Source organism: Aquarana catesbeiana, linkage group LG08 (assembly GCF_042186555.1).
Source record: "Aquarana catesbeiana isolate 2022-GZ linkage group LG08, ASM4218655v1, whole genome shotgun sequence".
In the NCBI taxonomy this organism is placed as follows: domain Eukaryota; kingdom Metazoa; phylum Chordata; class Amphibia; order Anura; family Ranidae; genus Aquarana; species Aquarana catesbeiana.
Window position 1 is genome coordinate 179,390,123 of NC_133331.1, and position 17,432 is coordinate 179,407,554.

The window sequence follows — 17,432 nt, forward strand, 5'->3', positions numbered from 1 at the left end:
TTGCTTACACTGCACTGATGTAGACCACAAATGTGTACTTCTGTGGTCACCACTAGTTTACCAATATGACTGCTGCTAATGCACTAATACACACCACTGCGCCTGCTGGCAATAAACAAATGAGCAGCTGTGCCTGCCATCAATGCCCCAACAAGCATTTCTGCAGCCACTGTCAATGCACCAATGAGCACTCATATGCCCACCACCGATGTGCACTCTGTATTCAAACCATTGAAAGAACAGGCAAACTTTTTCTAGGTTACTAATAAATGGTGTATTATTTCTTCAATAATATTCCTTCTCAGGTTAGAAATAGAGGGTCCAGTACTGGCAGTAAACATTATGACAGGAAGAGATAGTTTGCACTTATCTTGATAATGTAAATAAACATTGATTGTGAAGGAAGGACAGTGTGTGGGGATGTTTACCTGTTTCCATGACTGATAGGAGTTGATTTATTAAAGGCAAATAAACAGCGCACTTTGCAAAGTTTAGTTGAACACTGTAAGAGCAGTTGATCCAAAGCTTAGTAAATGAGCAGGAGCTCTGGTGACTTCCATCATCCAATCACGTGCAAGCAAAAATGATGTTTTTTATATTTTCCTTGCATGTGATTGAGTATTCTTTGCAAAGTGAAGCTTTACCTCAGTTACTAAGCTCTGGAGCGACTGTGCAAAGTGCACAGTCTATTTGCCTTTAGTAAATCAACCCCTTAGTGCCTTCCACTAGGTTAATTCAACACCCCTAATTAAAGGTACTGTATGAACCTCTTGTGGCAGGACTACTAAATTAATCTCTTTGGATCACCAGACTGGCTGCACAGGATTATAAATGACAGGTAGAAAGGGTTTCCGTGTATGTATTTCAACTGTGTATTTAGCTGCTTATCTGCAATTCATCTTTAAAGGAGCTGTTCACACACGACTATACCATTCTAAAGCTGAACTATATGTATATTTATTGCTGTGTACCATATGATTTGTAATCCAGAATAATTTACCAGCCATGCCTTTAATATAGGATATTATATATTTTTTTCAATGTATCCATCTTGAACATTTCCACAAAAGTAAGTAGAAATATTTGCAATATGCAGTTTTCCAGCTGGTTTCATATCACAATTGCCATGATCCTTTGGCAACCACCAGCTAGAACAATGCTATGAATGAGAATCATGGGAATTACAGTTTAACAGATGGAGAGCTGCAGTTTGTAGACCACTGGTTCATAGAAATAAATGCTGCATGTATGTTAATTTGATATTATTGGAGTCAGAATGCATTGTGTGAATATAAAAACTCAAAAATAAAGTCACCTTGTTTGGTGCATAGCCAAGTACTGAGCCATAAGTCTATATTAAGCCTGGTATCCATTCTCCTTGAATAGATTCACTGTTTTATAAACACTTTATTAAAATGCTGAAGATATCCAAGTAGTACCCTTTCTATCTGTTATGAGCAGATGCTTCTTATAAAATTGAATAGTAAGTACATTACTGTTCTCTCTTTTATTCCCTTATCTGTCACACCTCAATTCTCTCATGTATTTTCTCTTGCTGGCAACTAAAGAATAATCTTTTTTTTTATTTTTATTTTGTAATATATTTATGTTCAACAGCCTAACACTAGATAAGAAAGACTCTTTACTACAATAGCATTATAGTGTGCAAACTGCTTTTGTACTAATTAATCATAAAGTTTTATATTAAGTAATAACCTAAATTAGTTTTATTTGGAGCTTTATTGAAGTAGTATTTTAGCAATATATGAAAGACTGAAAAAAAACAAACAGTACCCTTAGGATTATATAAACTATTAAACTGTGCATTCCAGAAATAAGTTAATAAACAAATATACCCTGTCATGAGAAATTGTGTACACTGCCATCACTGACCCCTTCCTTTGGGAATGTTAGTTGTCTCACTGTCATGATGATGCTTTGGGTTCATTTCTCCACCGGTCCTGGAACAAATATAGGGATAAAGAATCCTAACACTTTTCTGACATTCATTTATATAATGCATATTCAGGGTGTGATCCACTGAGGTATTAAAGTCAGGCAGCACCAAGAAGTTAGGATTTTCACAAGGAGGCCAACAATGGCAGCTCTTGTATGTCTCTCATAGCAGCTGTACTTTGTACTGTACAAATTTTTTGAAAAGAAGTCCTTGAAGCATTGATGCCCAGGCCAAAATTAGTAGTATTGATTACCTTGACAATAACATCATAAGTAATTTGCCTACCTAAATTTTAATTACAATAAATTCAAACAGTTTTTATTGCTTCATGTCTTTTTTACAACCACAGTAAAGAAAACCATTTGATCTCTCTGATTGGCTGTCATAGTGATTAGATGATTGGTCACCAAGCTGATTGACAGGGTGGCTGTCATATCATAGTCACAGAACCAGCATCCAGACCTGTTTTTTTCTAGGACATTTAATAACTTCTTCCTCATTGAGGGCCATCATGTTAAGGAATGTTAATTACAAATTGTGGGGAGATAGCACTTTACCTTGATTGGTATGTCAATGCATACTGTACAACGCATTTGAGCACACAAATAAACATCTCTAGGTATCTGCTTTCTGTTATTGCTGTCATTTAGCTCATTGTACACTTTTAGATGTTTTTTCGCTGTTTTAACTAAATGTTCATGTAGTTATATTCCCTGTGCTTTTGTTTGCCTTACCTTGTAATGATGGGCTCACATTTTATGGCTGAAGTTTGTAGAGTCATGGCTTACCAATTCCCCTATGTCTAAGGCTTGCTACAGCTAGTCTGTTCCTAATTGCCAAGGGACAAAACAATTTCCTGGTCTGGGTCATAGTATCCAATGCATACATTGCTTTCCACTCTGTTGCATCACAAATATGGGAGTGCTGAAAAAAACGCCTTTCAGCTGTTCCCACTACTACCTTCCTGACTTGTGCACAGGTAAGATAAGAAAAACAGCAAATAAGCTCACCTTGGCTTCTAGAATTTCTAGTACGGGTAATTTGAAGTATGGAAAGCATGATTGACAGACCTTATTCATCTCTTGGAAGTATTATACATAATCAGCACATAATCAGCTCTCATATTTGAATCCATAAAATATCAGCTTTTTAGCTCCAAATAAAATCAATCCAGCAAAGGCTTACAATGTATTGCTGCTTATCAGTTCTTAAATGTGATGGTTAGAAACAGCAAGTACATAAAATTTGTGTTGATCTTACCAAGAATGTGGTGATTCTGTGTCCAGCCGTAAGGGCCTGGGGCTCTCCCCCGGCTCTCTGGGCTGCTGGTGCCTGACGTTGGGGGCCTTCTCTGGCGGCGTTCGCCGCGACATCGTCCCCCCTGGCTGTGGTCCCTTCCTCTGTGTTCCTCGCCCTCACCTTCTATCTGCACATCTCATAGCCGGCATTCACGCCCCTACTCGCATCAGCACAGGTATGTTTTCTCCGCACTTGTAATACTCACCCCCCTTTTCCCTCTCTGTCTCTCTCCCTTTCATTCTTTTCACCATGTATTTCCTCTTTCTTCCTCTGTGTTTTCCCCTTCTTTCATCTTGTTCCCCCGCCTTACCCTTCCACCCCAGTCCTTGCCACCTCCTGTCCCGGCTTCCAGTCCCCCTCTGTACCCCCTCTTTTCCCTCCTTCTTTCTTTTCCTTTATTTCCCTTCCTTCTCCTCTACACTCTTTTCTTTTCCCCCCTCTTTCTTCCCTATATCTTCCCTTCCCCCTCTTTTCTTTCCCCTCCCCCCTCCTTTTCTCTTTTCACACTATTTCACTCTTACCCCACACCCCACTCTGTCCCAGTTTTTTATTCCATTCACTTCACACTTACTATCCATGTTTATTTTGTTACACAGACACCCAGTGCCAATCCTCCCTCATCAAGGGATCACCCCCCATCCACACGTCTGTCCTCACACTTTGACCCCACCTGGGGGGTTCGTTGGGTCGGTCTCGCCTGCCGGACTATGCCCTCTCAGCTTCGGGCCCGGGCAACTATGGTTGGCGTGGCACCCTGGGCCGCGTCGCCTCTGCGCAGACATCACTGTGAGTTCAGAGTTACAATCAACATCATGATATTCATTACTTATATTTTACCCCTTTTGCATATTCACACCATTCATCACTGCTATTTCCCCAACTCATAGGTACCACCTCGGTATCGCTCCTGATGAGTGGCTTTAAGGCCCCGAAACGACGTAACGACGTAGAGCTTCTATCTACCGTTAGGTGTACACTATATGAACCCATATGCATATAACGTTCCTATTTACATGTATTTACTTGTTTACATTTGTCCTTTTTAATGCGTTAATTTTGATTACTTTTTTGACTACATCTTTAATATGTCATGCCTTAGAGCTGAGTGCCAACATATGCAGAGCCAAGTGCCTAATTATGTATTGTATGAACTTTTGTAAAACTATTTATGTACTATTCATGCTTAATTATGTATTGTATGAATTTTGTAAAATTATTTTCCCTTATTAATAAATTGCATTTTTTACCCAACTCATGCCTCTGCTCCCATGTGCCTTGTATAAAGTCCCACATCTGCTCTCCCCCTACTCCACTATTCAATAGGGATGGAGGAGGGGTTTTGAACGGCCCCTATATCCTCATGTAAAGTCCCACCCTGTTGCTCCAATTTTCATCTCTAGGTATCTGCTTTCTGTTATTGCTGTCATTTAGCTCATTGTACACTTTTAGATGTTTTTTCGCTGTTTTAACTAAATGTTCATGTAGTTATATTCCCTGTGCTTTTGTTTGCCTTACCTTGTAATGATGGGCTCACATTTTATGGCTGAAGTTTGTAGAGTCATGGCTTACCAATTCCCCTATGTCTAAGGCTTGCTACAGCTAGTCTGTTCCTAATTGCCAAGGGACAAAACAATTTCCTGGTCTGGGTCATAGTATCCAATGCATACATTGCTTTCCACTCTGTTGCATCACAAATATGGGAGTGCTGAAAAAAACGCCTTTCAGCTGTTCCCACTACTACCTTCCTGACTTGTGCACAGGTAAGATAAGAAAAACAGCAAATAAGCTCACCTTGGCTTCTAGAATTTCCAGTACGGGTAATTTGAAGTATGGAAAGCATGATTGACAGACCTTATTCATCTCTTGGAAGTATTATACATAATCAGCACATAATCAGCTCTCATATTTGAATCCATAAAATATCAGCTTTTTAGCTCCAAATAAAATCAATCCAGCAAAGGCTTACAATGTATTGCTGCTTATCAGTTCTTAAATGTGATTTTTAGAAACAGCAAGTACATAAAATTTGTGTTGATCTTACCAAGAATGTGGTATACTTGTCACTTCCAGGGTGCTGAATTAAATCACAAAAAAATCATAAACTACTAGTCACATCTATCCACCATGTAATAGAGATGAACAAAGGCATATACAGTATGTTTAAATGAGGAATGAGTGTAGCCACAAAAGAACAGGAAGTGTGTTATTATAACATGCAATGTGATGTGCTGGTGATGTACTGCAGCCTCAAGACAAACAATCATGGCATCATACAGCACCCTTTTTTTGATGACCATATTTCTGTAAGTAAATGCACCAGAAAAATCTGCATTTGAGGAAGTGTATTATTCACAGGATTATCGGGTGAAAATAAAGGGAAAAATGTCTCCCCCCCCAAAAAATAAAAGAAAATAAATGCAGCCACTACCACTATATAAAGACTGGTAAGCTGCAATATACATATATTTTTGTTTTTGTTTTTGGGTTTAGATACACTTTAAACAGAAACATATACAGTAAGGACAGATTCAAAAGTGAAATTAGTGTGATCTTTTTTTTCAGATCAACCCAATTTACTTACATTTTCTCTCTGAGGACATAGTAAGAAAAAAAATCCTGCGTTTTACAACAGATGGTGAGGGGTGTGACGAACGCGGGTGTCAGATCCCTGCCCTCCTCGCTAACTTGCAATGAAGGACCGGCCAACCTCACACCAGGCTGTCACTTCCGTAACAATGCCACTCTCAGCTGCGCCCAGCACAATGATTTTCCAGCTTGCAGGACCACAATCTAGGTGTGAGCAGCCTGAGAGTGATTGTTACTGGGCTAATTACACAATTAACCCTTTAACTTCCTCAACCCCCGTTTAAAAGACCGAGCCGGGGAAGACTCGTAATTTTAGCAATACCAATTATAATTTTAGAATAAGCATCTGCCACACACGCTGCCACCACAGACAGGTCTACTCAGAGTCTTACTCTGCAACAGTAGTGCCCTTCAAGAGACAGGTTCGTTTATAGCTTGCATTAAGAGCTTTAGAGACAAGGTTAACACTTTTCAACATAAGGGTTTATTATGAAAAGGTCAAAGTTGATGCAAATAAAATATTTACAGAAAAAAGATGTTTCAAAAGATAAAGACACAATACAGCCAGAAAGGAATAAGGTAGAATTGGGAAAGAAGAATACTTGCAATTAATGTCCGAGGGTTGATCAGAGTTCGATCGATGAGCTAGGTAATCGGTTCTCCACTTGGTAGATGTTTCTTCTTGGATGGTAAAAGGAGAACTGCCCATTGTCTTGGCATCTCCTCTTTTCTGTCAAATCAAAGGGGGTGTTGACAGCGACCAGTAACCAATCGTCTAGTCATCTTGTTTAGGGGTTGGTTGCTGGGAGGTGTCCACACTCATGACCACGTCCCAGGTAGATTTTGAGATACATATTGATATATCTGCATCTATAGTGTTTACAGACTGCAAATATTCATATTATTATTCAGCGTGAGATTTTATCCAAAACAAATATAAACATGCTATGTCTATAATGTCGAGTCCACGTAGGAGGAATAAGGGGTACCAGTGGTTTCCCATATGACCTGACATAGGGATGTCTGGACTTGAAACATTACATATTATCTGAGGAAACTAAATATGTCCATATTATGGCTGTGCTATTACTAAGTCGGAAGTTATGAAGGCTGAGATTTCATACTTATTCCACTGTTTTAAGCTAGATGTGCATTCAGACATTTTACAACCGGGGCCTGTTAGGTCTCTGAAGGGAGAGGGTGACAGTTTTACGACAGGCCTGAACACTCTGCCCTTTCAACAAGCTGTTTTTTTTACTGACCTAACCTGGTTCTGTTTTCGTTGTTGAGATAACTTTTTCTGTTGAACTTAAAAAGCTTTGAATTCCTAAGACCAGGGAGGAGGGAGTTCAGATTTCTCTGTAATGTACATGGTTAGCTGTCATGGCTGCTTCCACACAACATGGCAGCTAGCTTCAGCTTTTCATGTCCAGTACGTGATATCGTTACAAGGGGCTCCAACATTTGTGTCTATTATGGAGAAAACAAACTTAGTTTTTTTCAGATTGTATTATGTTCTGTCTGGATTCTAGAGCTTGGAGGCTTTGTAGAGCTTTAGGTGGGATGAAGCCTCTATCCCTAGGTCAACATGCTGCCTATTAGCCAGGCATTTATAATTAGTCTCAGCTCTGCAGACATTTTTTTTATTGTTAGCATATGAACGTGATGAGGGGTGTGTCCTGAAAGGCATTTTAGGAGAAAGTGGTGTCCTGGCAACTGTAGGGTTCTGATTATTCTATGCTGTGTGGCTTCTGGTTACTAAGGAGCTTAGAATGTCCTGTGATATGCAACTACAGTCATCCAGAGGGCCTTGGTTATCCTGTACTATGCAGCTCCTAAATCTTGTGGTGCTTTGAATACTGTATGCTAGATCTGGAGTTGGATACAAGCACTACTGTTGCCAGAGCAACACAATCTGTATAGGAACACTACCAAGACTGCACAGTCCAGTGCTGTGCACATAATCACTAGTACAGCCTAGTGCCTGGTACAGGAGCATTACTGGTACTGCCATGGCCCAGGATCCTGTAAGGGGCACTACTGTTACAAGCTTAGCCCAGTAGCCTGCAAAGGAGCACTTCTGGCACCAGCATAGCCTAGTTTAGTATCCCGCGTTCCTTTTTTATCTGAGGTAGAGCATTTGATTGCCAGTAGAAATGACAAAACAACCCAAGGGTAGAGGTGCATATACCAGTATGGTTACTATTGAATAGTGTGAAAACATTGAACTGTTAGAAAAGAAAAGCTGGTAGAGGTGGAACCTAGGCTTGAATGATTTGTCCGGATGGCATGTGAAGTAGGTAGCACATTATCAGATAAAGTGACTACTGTATGACAACTTTTTGTATGAAAATAGAACAGTTTGGGAAAGACCAAAAATGGCACCACATCCCAGTTGTACAATTATTTAAATAAAACTTAAATAACATGGGACTTTTAAGGTGCCACGACAAGAAACAATATGTAGAAAATTATCTTTTATTACAACATGATTCATTTTTTAAAAGGCAAAAATTTATAAGAGCAACTGTGATGATTATATAGTCAGCACATATGATACAGACATGTTCTCCCATATGGATTACAAGTGTCTTCATGTACTGGTGAGGTCAACAAAGATTTTGTTCATTGTATTAAATAAACAAGTCGTTACATTTGCAGTTAGCTTCATCAGGAAGATATACTACTTGAGGAACACATGTATAATCAAACAGGGGTCACAAGATACTCACAGGATCCCGCAGTAACAAGCCCACCCACCAGTCGAGTGAGAGGATGCAGCCTATGGACCACAGGAAAGGAACTAAGAGGAACTAGTGTATTGGCACTTATTCAGTTCAATAATGAGGTTCAACACAAGTCGGCACCCAAGCACCACAGCCCTATGATGCAAAAATGGGTCACATTCACAGAATCTCTTGGAAAAAATGATGGCTGTGTTAAAGTGTAGGTGTCCTCATGGCTCTGGCCCAATTTATTTTGACAGAAGATATCAGTGATTAAAGAAAATTGTTATCCATACTTACCGTAATTTTCCTTTCCTGGATGCTCCCCATGTCAGCCTACTATGAGTCAGCTCCGCCCGCTCTGACCCCTCCAGGACCACCTCTTTTCTAGCCCATAAAAGGGCGGCTGTCTGCCCACACCAGTGTTCAAAAAAGCCCCACCTCGCGATGGATAAACTGGGTGGGAATCCTCCGGCTGACATGGGGAGGATCCAGGAAAGGAAAATTATGGTAGTTATGGATAACAATTTTCCTGAAGGAGGAGGAAGGCCCAGCGTTTTGTATGCAATATGCATGGTCTTGACAAACCAGGAAGACACAACTCTGGATGTTGCTGGCATACCCTTTTTAGGCCCCATTGGGAAAACCTACAGCTGATCTTGTTTTCAAAAGCTTTTAGTCCATTTCAGGTAGGTTGAAACCGCAGAGACCAGGTCTAACCTACTCCACTCATCATCAGCTGTATCCGCCGGAAAGGCTGGGAGAATGACCTCCCAGTTCATACGAAATTATGTGTCCACCTTAGGTTGAAAGCTCGGTATCGGCCTAAGGACTACCTTGTCTGAGAGCACCAAACAATATGGTTCTTTAGATGAGAAGGTGCACAGCTCAGAGACTCGGCTAGTAAAAAACAAAAACAAAAAACTGTTAAAAGAAATAATGAACAAGAGAAAGCTTGATCAAACGAAGGAACCATCAATGTTCCCAAGACTAGTGTTAAGTCCTCTTTTGGAAAAAACAATTTCAATGGAGGTCTGATTTCTATGGCTGCCCCTAAAAAGATCACCAATGGATGTAGAGCATATCTTGTACACGACATAGCTGACAAGGCAGGGATTTGACCCTTCAGGGAATTATAAGCTAACCCTTGGAGACCACTCTGCAGAAACTCCAAAATGTTAGACACTAAAGGAGATCCAAGGTCCCAACCCCTTTCCTTAGTATTCCAGATTCGGTGATAGGTTACATTCGTTCTTATGAGCCTGTAATAATGTCATTAACTTTATCCTCCTGTGGTTCGAGTGTCAAGCCCCACTCTGCAGAAGAAGACTTTGACAAGGAGGCAGAGGGATTGGTGAGCCCAACTTTGTCCTCCAAGCCAGAGGGAACCACAGCTCCCTGAGCCAGTAAGGTGGGACTATTATTGCTGTGACCCTTTCTCACTGAATCTTTAGCAGGATTTTGAGAGCCAAAGGAAGCGGCGGGAACACATACACCAAGGAGAAGTTCCAAGACCTGGACAGAGCACCCTGACCCAATGCCTGTGGATGCCAGGTTCGGGAGAAGAAGCAAGGCAGTTGACAATCCTCCTCCAATGCCATAAGATCTATCGAAGGCATCCCCCAGACCCTGAAGATCTTGCGTAGGTACTTGGGGTTGATGCCCCATATGTTGTGATCCCCGAAGCCTCGACTCAAGCGATCTGCTAAAACATTGCCAGGCCCTGGGAGATAAGATGCTGTAAGAGAGCCGAGATTCGCATAGGAAGATTGACATGCCACCTGAAGGAGAGGGTGACTTCTTGTGCCCCCTTGATGAGACACATAAGCCACCGTAGTTTTGTTGTCCAAAAGAATCTTGACAGCCGGATCTCGCAACATAGGTTGGAACGCTAAGAGCGCGTCTGACAGCATCCAATCCCAGGAAATTTGAACTCTTCGCCCCACAAAGGTTCCATTGGCCTTGAACCTACTGTCCCAGGCAGTGTGCCCCGCAGTCTGCCAGACTGGCATTGGTTGACACCACTATTGGTTCTGAGGCCTTCAACGGAACTCCGCAGGAAAGATTGCGAGCTACTGACCACCAAACCAGGGACCAGATTATCGGAATTGGCAGACGATCCCACTGAAGAAGAAAGTTGCATTGAAACCTCCTTCTGCGCCACCTGACTCACAAGACTATTGGAACTGTGGCTGATAAAACCCCCAGATACTGCATGCATTCCTTCAGCATCATAGAAGGCCTGGCCATCACTGCTTTGTCTGAGACTGGATCTCCTGGACCTTCCTCTGAGGAAGAGAAACACGACCCCGATCCGTGTTGAATTGTACTCCTAAATACTCCAACATTTGGGTCAGATGCATCTGGCTCTTCCGAAAGTCGATCAACCAACCAAAACGAGCTAGTGTTTTGCAGGTGAAATTCGCATGAACTAGAAGGAGCTCATTTGACGGACCCAGAAGTAGCATGTCATTTAGATAATGGAATATTTGCACTCCCTTGACCCTGAGAGTCGTAACGACAGCAGACAGTAGCTTTAAAAACATTCTCGGAGTCATGCAGAGACTGAATGGGAGAGATTAAAAATGAAAATGAGAGCCTTCCACGGAAGGCCTGAGAAAGTGATGGTGAGATGCGTCTATGAAGACATGAAGATACGCATCCGCCAGATCGATGGAAACCATCCAGTCTCCTGACTCCACAACCGAAATGATCGTTTCCAATGACTCCATTTTGAATGGTGGAACCTTCATGTAAGAATTCAGGACTTTGAGGTCAAAAACTGGTGCAAAACCCCCTGAAGCCTCTGGGACCAAAAACAGAGGGGAACATACTCTTTCACCCAATTCGTGCCTTGGAACCGGAAGGATGGCCCTTGCTGCCAACAGCTCTCCTATAAATCTTTGCAAACATTGTCTCCTTTCCAAATCCATAGGAAGTCCAGTTTCTATGAACAAGGTCTTAGTGGGCCTTGTTCTGAACTCGAGACGATAACGTGATTGAAAGGCAGCTACAATCCAGGCATCATCTCATTTGTCTGCCCAAACCCCCCTGAATTGGGCTAGTCTTGCTCCTAGTTGAGGAGGTTAAGCGGAGACAGCTTCAGAAGGACTTATTTGAAGCCTTAGGAGCTTTGTTGGCCCTGGGCTTGGAAGGTTTCTGGAAGGTTGAACCCGCTCTCCTCCACTGTCTGAAAAACTGTCTGTAAGCCCTAGCCTGTCTGAATCCTTCTTTGGATCCCTTTTTAAACCGAAAGGGCTGCTGTGTCTTTTTCTCTTCTGCGGGATTAGGCCAGATCTGCCGCTGGAAACCCGCTGAATTGCTGATTCTTTTTTTTAAATTTCTTTTTATTGGAAACATTTTTGATATACATTTTCTGAGAATCTGCCAACATAGCAAAATTCCCAGTACCTCATTTGGCCGCGCAGGGCCCATGTAACATTCTCCTATAACTACTAACCCCCCCCCCTGTCACAGCTCACAAAGCACATTATCAATGCATGTCATATGTATCTAGTCATCCTTCAATATTTCTAAAACCATGTTTTTGGTGATCATGTATAAAGGGTTATAAAAGTAACAATCTTTAATTCTTTCGTCATATTACTGCCATTCTGTATCAGCCAAACAGTATATGCCTACACCCTCATGTCATTCGCATTACCTTTTAGTTGTTCTTACCGACTACTATGTCGTTTTTATTTAACCCACTGTGGTGTTTGATTCATGCCATACTTTCCATATTTTATCAAATTTTTTGATACATCCCCTTGCTTCGTATGTGTATTTATAATGGGATAACATTGAGTTCACCAGGTTTTTCCAAAAGTTTATGTCAGGAGCTTGAGCATTTTTCCATTTAAGCAGAATGGCCTTTTTTCCATAAAACAATAAAATACTGAGTAGCATTCTTATGGCTCGTTTTGGAACCACCTCTTCCACCAGACCCAATAGACACACCCTAATAGTCAATGGTATAGGTACCGATATGAGATCTGATATGCATGTTACAATCTCTTTCCAGAAACATTGTATATGTGAAAAAATATGTTCCGCACCAGCCGGGGATGCCGAGCATCTCCAACATTCAGCCGATGCTCCACCATAGATTTTGGCCAACCTGGCTGGCGTATAGTAACTTCTATGCAAGAATTTAAATTGTATTAGTCTGTCTCTGGCTGATACTAGATGTCTGAACGGTTGGTTCCAAAGGTCGTCCCAGTCCTCCCCCTGCAGTTCTGGAACTTCCATTTCCCATTTGGTTCGGCATTTTGATACTGCTTTTGGTGTTAATTTAAAGAATTCTTTATACGTCACCGAGAGGACCTTACTCAAATCTTCTGCTGACAGTAAGGATTCAAGTGCGGAAGGCAAAGACGCCACCCTCAGCTCTCTAAATTGGTTTTGAAATGCATGCCTAATCTGGAAGAAGCGAAATAAGTATGAGTTGGGCAGTTCATGTCTTGACTGTAACTGAGAGAAAGTCATAAGTTCCCCAAATGTTGTGATATCTTTTAATGTTTTTACTCCCTTAACCGCCCAAATCCCTGGATCAGGTAAGTTATAAAAATGGGGTAAAGTTTTGTTCATCCAGATTGGGGTAGATGGGGACAGTCCTTCATAACTAGGTGATACCAACCTTACCGCCAATTCCCAGGCCTTAATAGTAGCTTTCATAGTTATGGTAAAAGGTAGGTCAGATTTTGTACCACGAAACAGCGCCAATCTTAGGCTTTCATAAGCTCACAGATGTGCCGCTTCTAGGACAGTGGCAGAGTCCCTGTCATCCGCCACCAACCATCTCCGGGCAAACACCATTTGGCCTGCCAGATAGTATTTGTGCCAGTCTGGTAGCGTCATTCCTCCCTGATCACAAGGTTCTTGTAATACTTTGGTTCCTATCCTAGGGGGCTTAGGGGCCCAGAGGAAAGATCCTATAATTCCTTCAATTTGTTTGAAGTATGATTTAGGTATCCAAACTGGGCAGTGACGTATGAAGTAAAGTAGTACCGGTAGAAACTTAATTTTAAGCAGGCTGATTCTACCTGTAAGCGAAAGGGGTAATTTACTCCAAGAAAGCACTTTTTGTTTAAGTAGGGTCAAAAGGGGAAGTAAGTTTAAGGGGATATAGTCCTGTATATTTGTTGTAATTTTCACCCCCAGGTACTTAAGTGATGTTACCCACTGCAAAGGCACTCCTGAGTTTGCTTTTTCCTTAGCTTTGGTGTCTAGTGGTAGTATAGATGACTTGCTCCAATTTACTTTCAACCTAGAGAACTCACCAAATTCATTTAGAATCTTTAGTACTGCCTCTAACGAGGCGGCGGGGTCACATAGAAACAGGAGCATGTCATCCGCGTATAAAGCAAGTGTTTCTTGAATTGTACCCACTCTGATTGCCTGCACCTCTCTAGAGGTTCTCAGTGCGATGGCCAGGGGCTCCATAACCAGAGCAAACAAGAAAGGTGACAGCGGGCATCCTTGTCTTGTGCCCCTGCCCACCGCAAAGAAGTCAGAAATCCTCGATCCCATCCTAATAGCCACCTTTGGGTTTCTATACAGCATGGAGATCCAACCTCTAAATTGTGCCCCAAAACCCATTGCCTCCAGGACCTTTGACATAAACACCCAATCTACCGTATCAAAGGCTTTTTCTATATCTATTGATACTACTATCCTGGTATCTGTATCTGTCCGTGGAAGTTGTATGTGGGTGTAAAGTCTTCTGAGGTTTGTATCGGTCGACTTTCCTGGCATGAACCCGGTCTGATCTATATTTACCACCATTTGAATGACTAGGGCTAGTCTAGAAGCCAGTATTTTAGTTAGAATTTTGAGGTCTGAATTTAGTAGTGCTATGGGGCGGTACGATGCACATTCTGTCGGGTCTTTCCCTGGTTTGGGCAGGAGGATCATGTAGGCCTCAAGCATGGAAACTGGCAGGGAAGAGTTTTCAGAGCTATGTTCAATTAGCCAGTTAAATCTCTCGGCCAGTTGATCCACATGCGCCTTATAAAAGTCAGCCGGAAGGCCATCAGGACCTGGGGCCTTGTTTGGGGGGAAGGCAAATATTGCCTTCTGAACCTCTTTAACTGTTATTTTGGTGTCTAATGAATTGCTGTCTTCTATAGTTAGTCTTGGTATATTCAATTTAGAAAGCAGCAAGTCAAATTCTGCTGAATCTTTTTGCGGCATTGGGGTATATAGTGTAGAAAAGAAATCAAGAAATTCCTGCATAATCAAAGACGGGTCAGTGACTAGTGATCCCCCTTTGTCTCTTATAGCTGGTATGTGTGCCACTGGGTGATAATCCGTTACTAGCATTGCCAAAAGCTTCCCATTTTTGTCACCCTCAGCGAATATCGTGTGTGAATTTCTAATTAATTCTGTACGTGTCAGCCCTTTGATATGTAGTGACAACTCTCTACTAGCCTCCAGATGAGCCTCATATGCTGCTTTTGTGGGGGCTTCTGCCTGCTTTTTCGCACACTCCCTCTCTTTCTGTTTCAATGTATTTAAAGTTTCATTATCATTTACTCTAGCTGTCTTGATGGCTGAGATGCATTCTCCTCTTATTACCGCCTTGAAGGCGTCCCATACTACTGGTGGCTCCGTTGAGTCAGTGTTTGTAGACCAGTAGGTTTTTATCGCTTCCGCCAGTCGAGTCCCAACCTGTTCATGTTGTAACCAACTGGGCGAAAGTCGCCACCCTCCCTTTGTCGGACCCGCTGCAAAAGATAAAGTTAGGGATAGAGGATTATGATCTGACAGTCCACCCGCCAAATATTCCACTTCGCTTATATGTTGTAGAGATCGAGCATTACCAAAAGCCAGATCAATCCTGGCCGATGACCCATGTGACAGTGATATATGGGAGTATTCCTTTACTGTTGGATGTTTCCATCTCCAAAGCTCAACCATCCCAGCCACAGAGGCCCATCCATTCAGGTCTGCCGAGCTTCCTCTGTTTAAATTAGAAGAGTCTAAGGCCGCGTCTAAAATAGCGTTAAAATCTCCCAAAAAAAGGGCAGAAAGATGAAGGTATTGGGCTAGATTAGTTAACATATCAAATAATAGCTGGCCTTGAAATGGAGGGGGTATGTATACATTTACCAACAGGATTTGACAATGATATATGGTTATTACAACCGCCACAAACCTTCCCCCTGGATCAGTAATGATCCTGTGTATAGTACACAAGATTGATTTGCTTATTAAAATGGACACTCCTCTGGCAAAGGTAGAATACGTTGAGTGTAAAAGCTCTCTGTATCCATGGTTTGCGCAGGGACATGATCCTATTACCATCCAAGTGCGTTTCCTGCAAGAGAATTATGTGTGGTTTAGACTTTTTTAGGTATTGGAATACCGAGGCCCTTTTGAATTTATTGTTCATGCCTCTGACATTCCAAGACACCATTTTTATTTTATCCGCCATTGTTGTTATTTCTGTAGTGATTTTTCTCATCGCATTTTGGTGAGGTTAGCTTCTCACATTCCTTAATCACCATACATCCTATTAAACTTTCTACATCAAAGGTTATTACATTAACCTCAGCTTTGTGAGCCGTGACAAGTGACTTCCCCCCCCCTGCTATTATACCAGAAACATAAAAAAAAAGTCCCCTGAAAAAAAAGGGTGAACCAGAAAACAAAAAATAAAAAAACAAAAAGTTCCGGCATGTAGCTTTTCCCCAAGAACATGAACTAATCTTGATGGAGAGTTCCAACCGCATTGGTCAAAGTTCGGCAGACTTTCTGAGTGATGGTCTCTGTTATCTTTTGCTCCGTACATACCGGTAAGTGAAATTCCAGAGAAGTTATTGATATGCACCAAAAGTAAAAGAAAAATCACCGTACAAAATTAAAAAGGAAAAAATGAAAAAAGAAGAACTCTGTGGTAAGGGAGGGAGACTCCTGAGCATGAGGGTAAAAGGAAGAAGCAAGAAAAAGTCTCAGGAGGACTAATAATTCCTCTTTTAACCTGCAAATTTCCAGTGACTTTAAAGGAGTGTTGGTCCTCTTCCCCTCGTGTTCCTGCAATTCTCAACAGAGAGTCAAGAAACATTTGTTGATCCTCCCACATGGTCAGACAACTATTTTAATGGAAGCCAAGCGATAAAATGTTGAAATGTTGGTTCCTAATCCAGTTAGGCCGTGATGTTAGCCAATTCAGGTAGTTGACTCAGCCGTATGTCAGTTGAAGTGTTCCTGCACAGGGACATCATTGCATCAACCAGATTTTCCATGTCAGGTGTTGTTCTTACCCTATGTTCATTCCTCATCTGTGCTTGCGTGTGTTTGACCCTAAGGCAGACATTTAACTACAATTCACCGGCCAAACTATTGTCCAGGTTAATTATTGCAGGGCCTGGGTGGTTAGAAACAGAATTAACCCACACCAACTGGTGTAACTTTTAGAAAAAATAGAGAAATAACATCTTCTTACTTGAGGATTCGAACCAACATCTGTTCCAGGAGTTTAAGCCAGTTCCTTATCCATCCATTCGCATGCCTCCATAGGATTTTCAAAGAACTTTACTGTGCCCTTATATTGTACTCTTAGTTTGCTCGGGTATAACATACTGTATTGCACCTCTTTTTCCCGGAGTCTCCTGCGTACATCATTGAACGAGCGGCGCCTCTGCTGCGTGGCAGCTGAAAAATCCGGGAACAACATGAGGCGCGTGTTCTCATATTTCAAGTCAGGGATTCTTCTTGATTTTGCAAGGATCATATCCCTGTCTCTGTAGTTCAAGAAGCGTACCAGGAAAGGTCTGGGATATGCACCAGGGGGTCTACGTCCTGTAGGGACTCTGTGAGCTCTCTCCACCACATAAGTGGGGGGTAAATCTTCCAGGGAA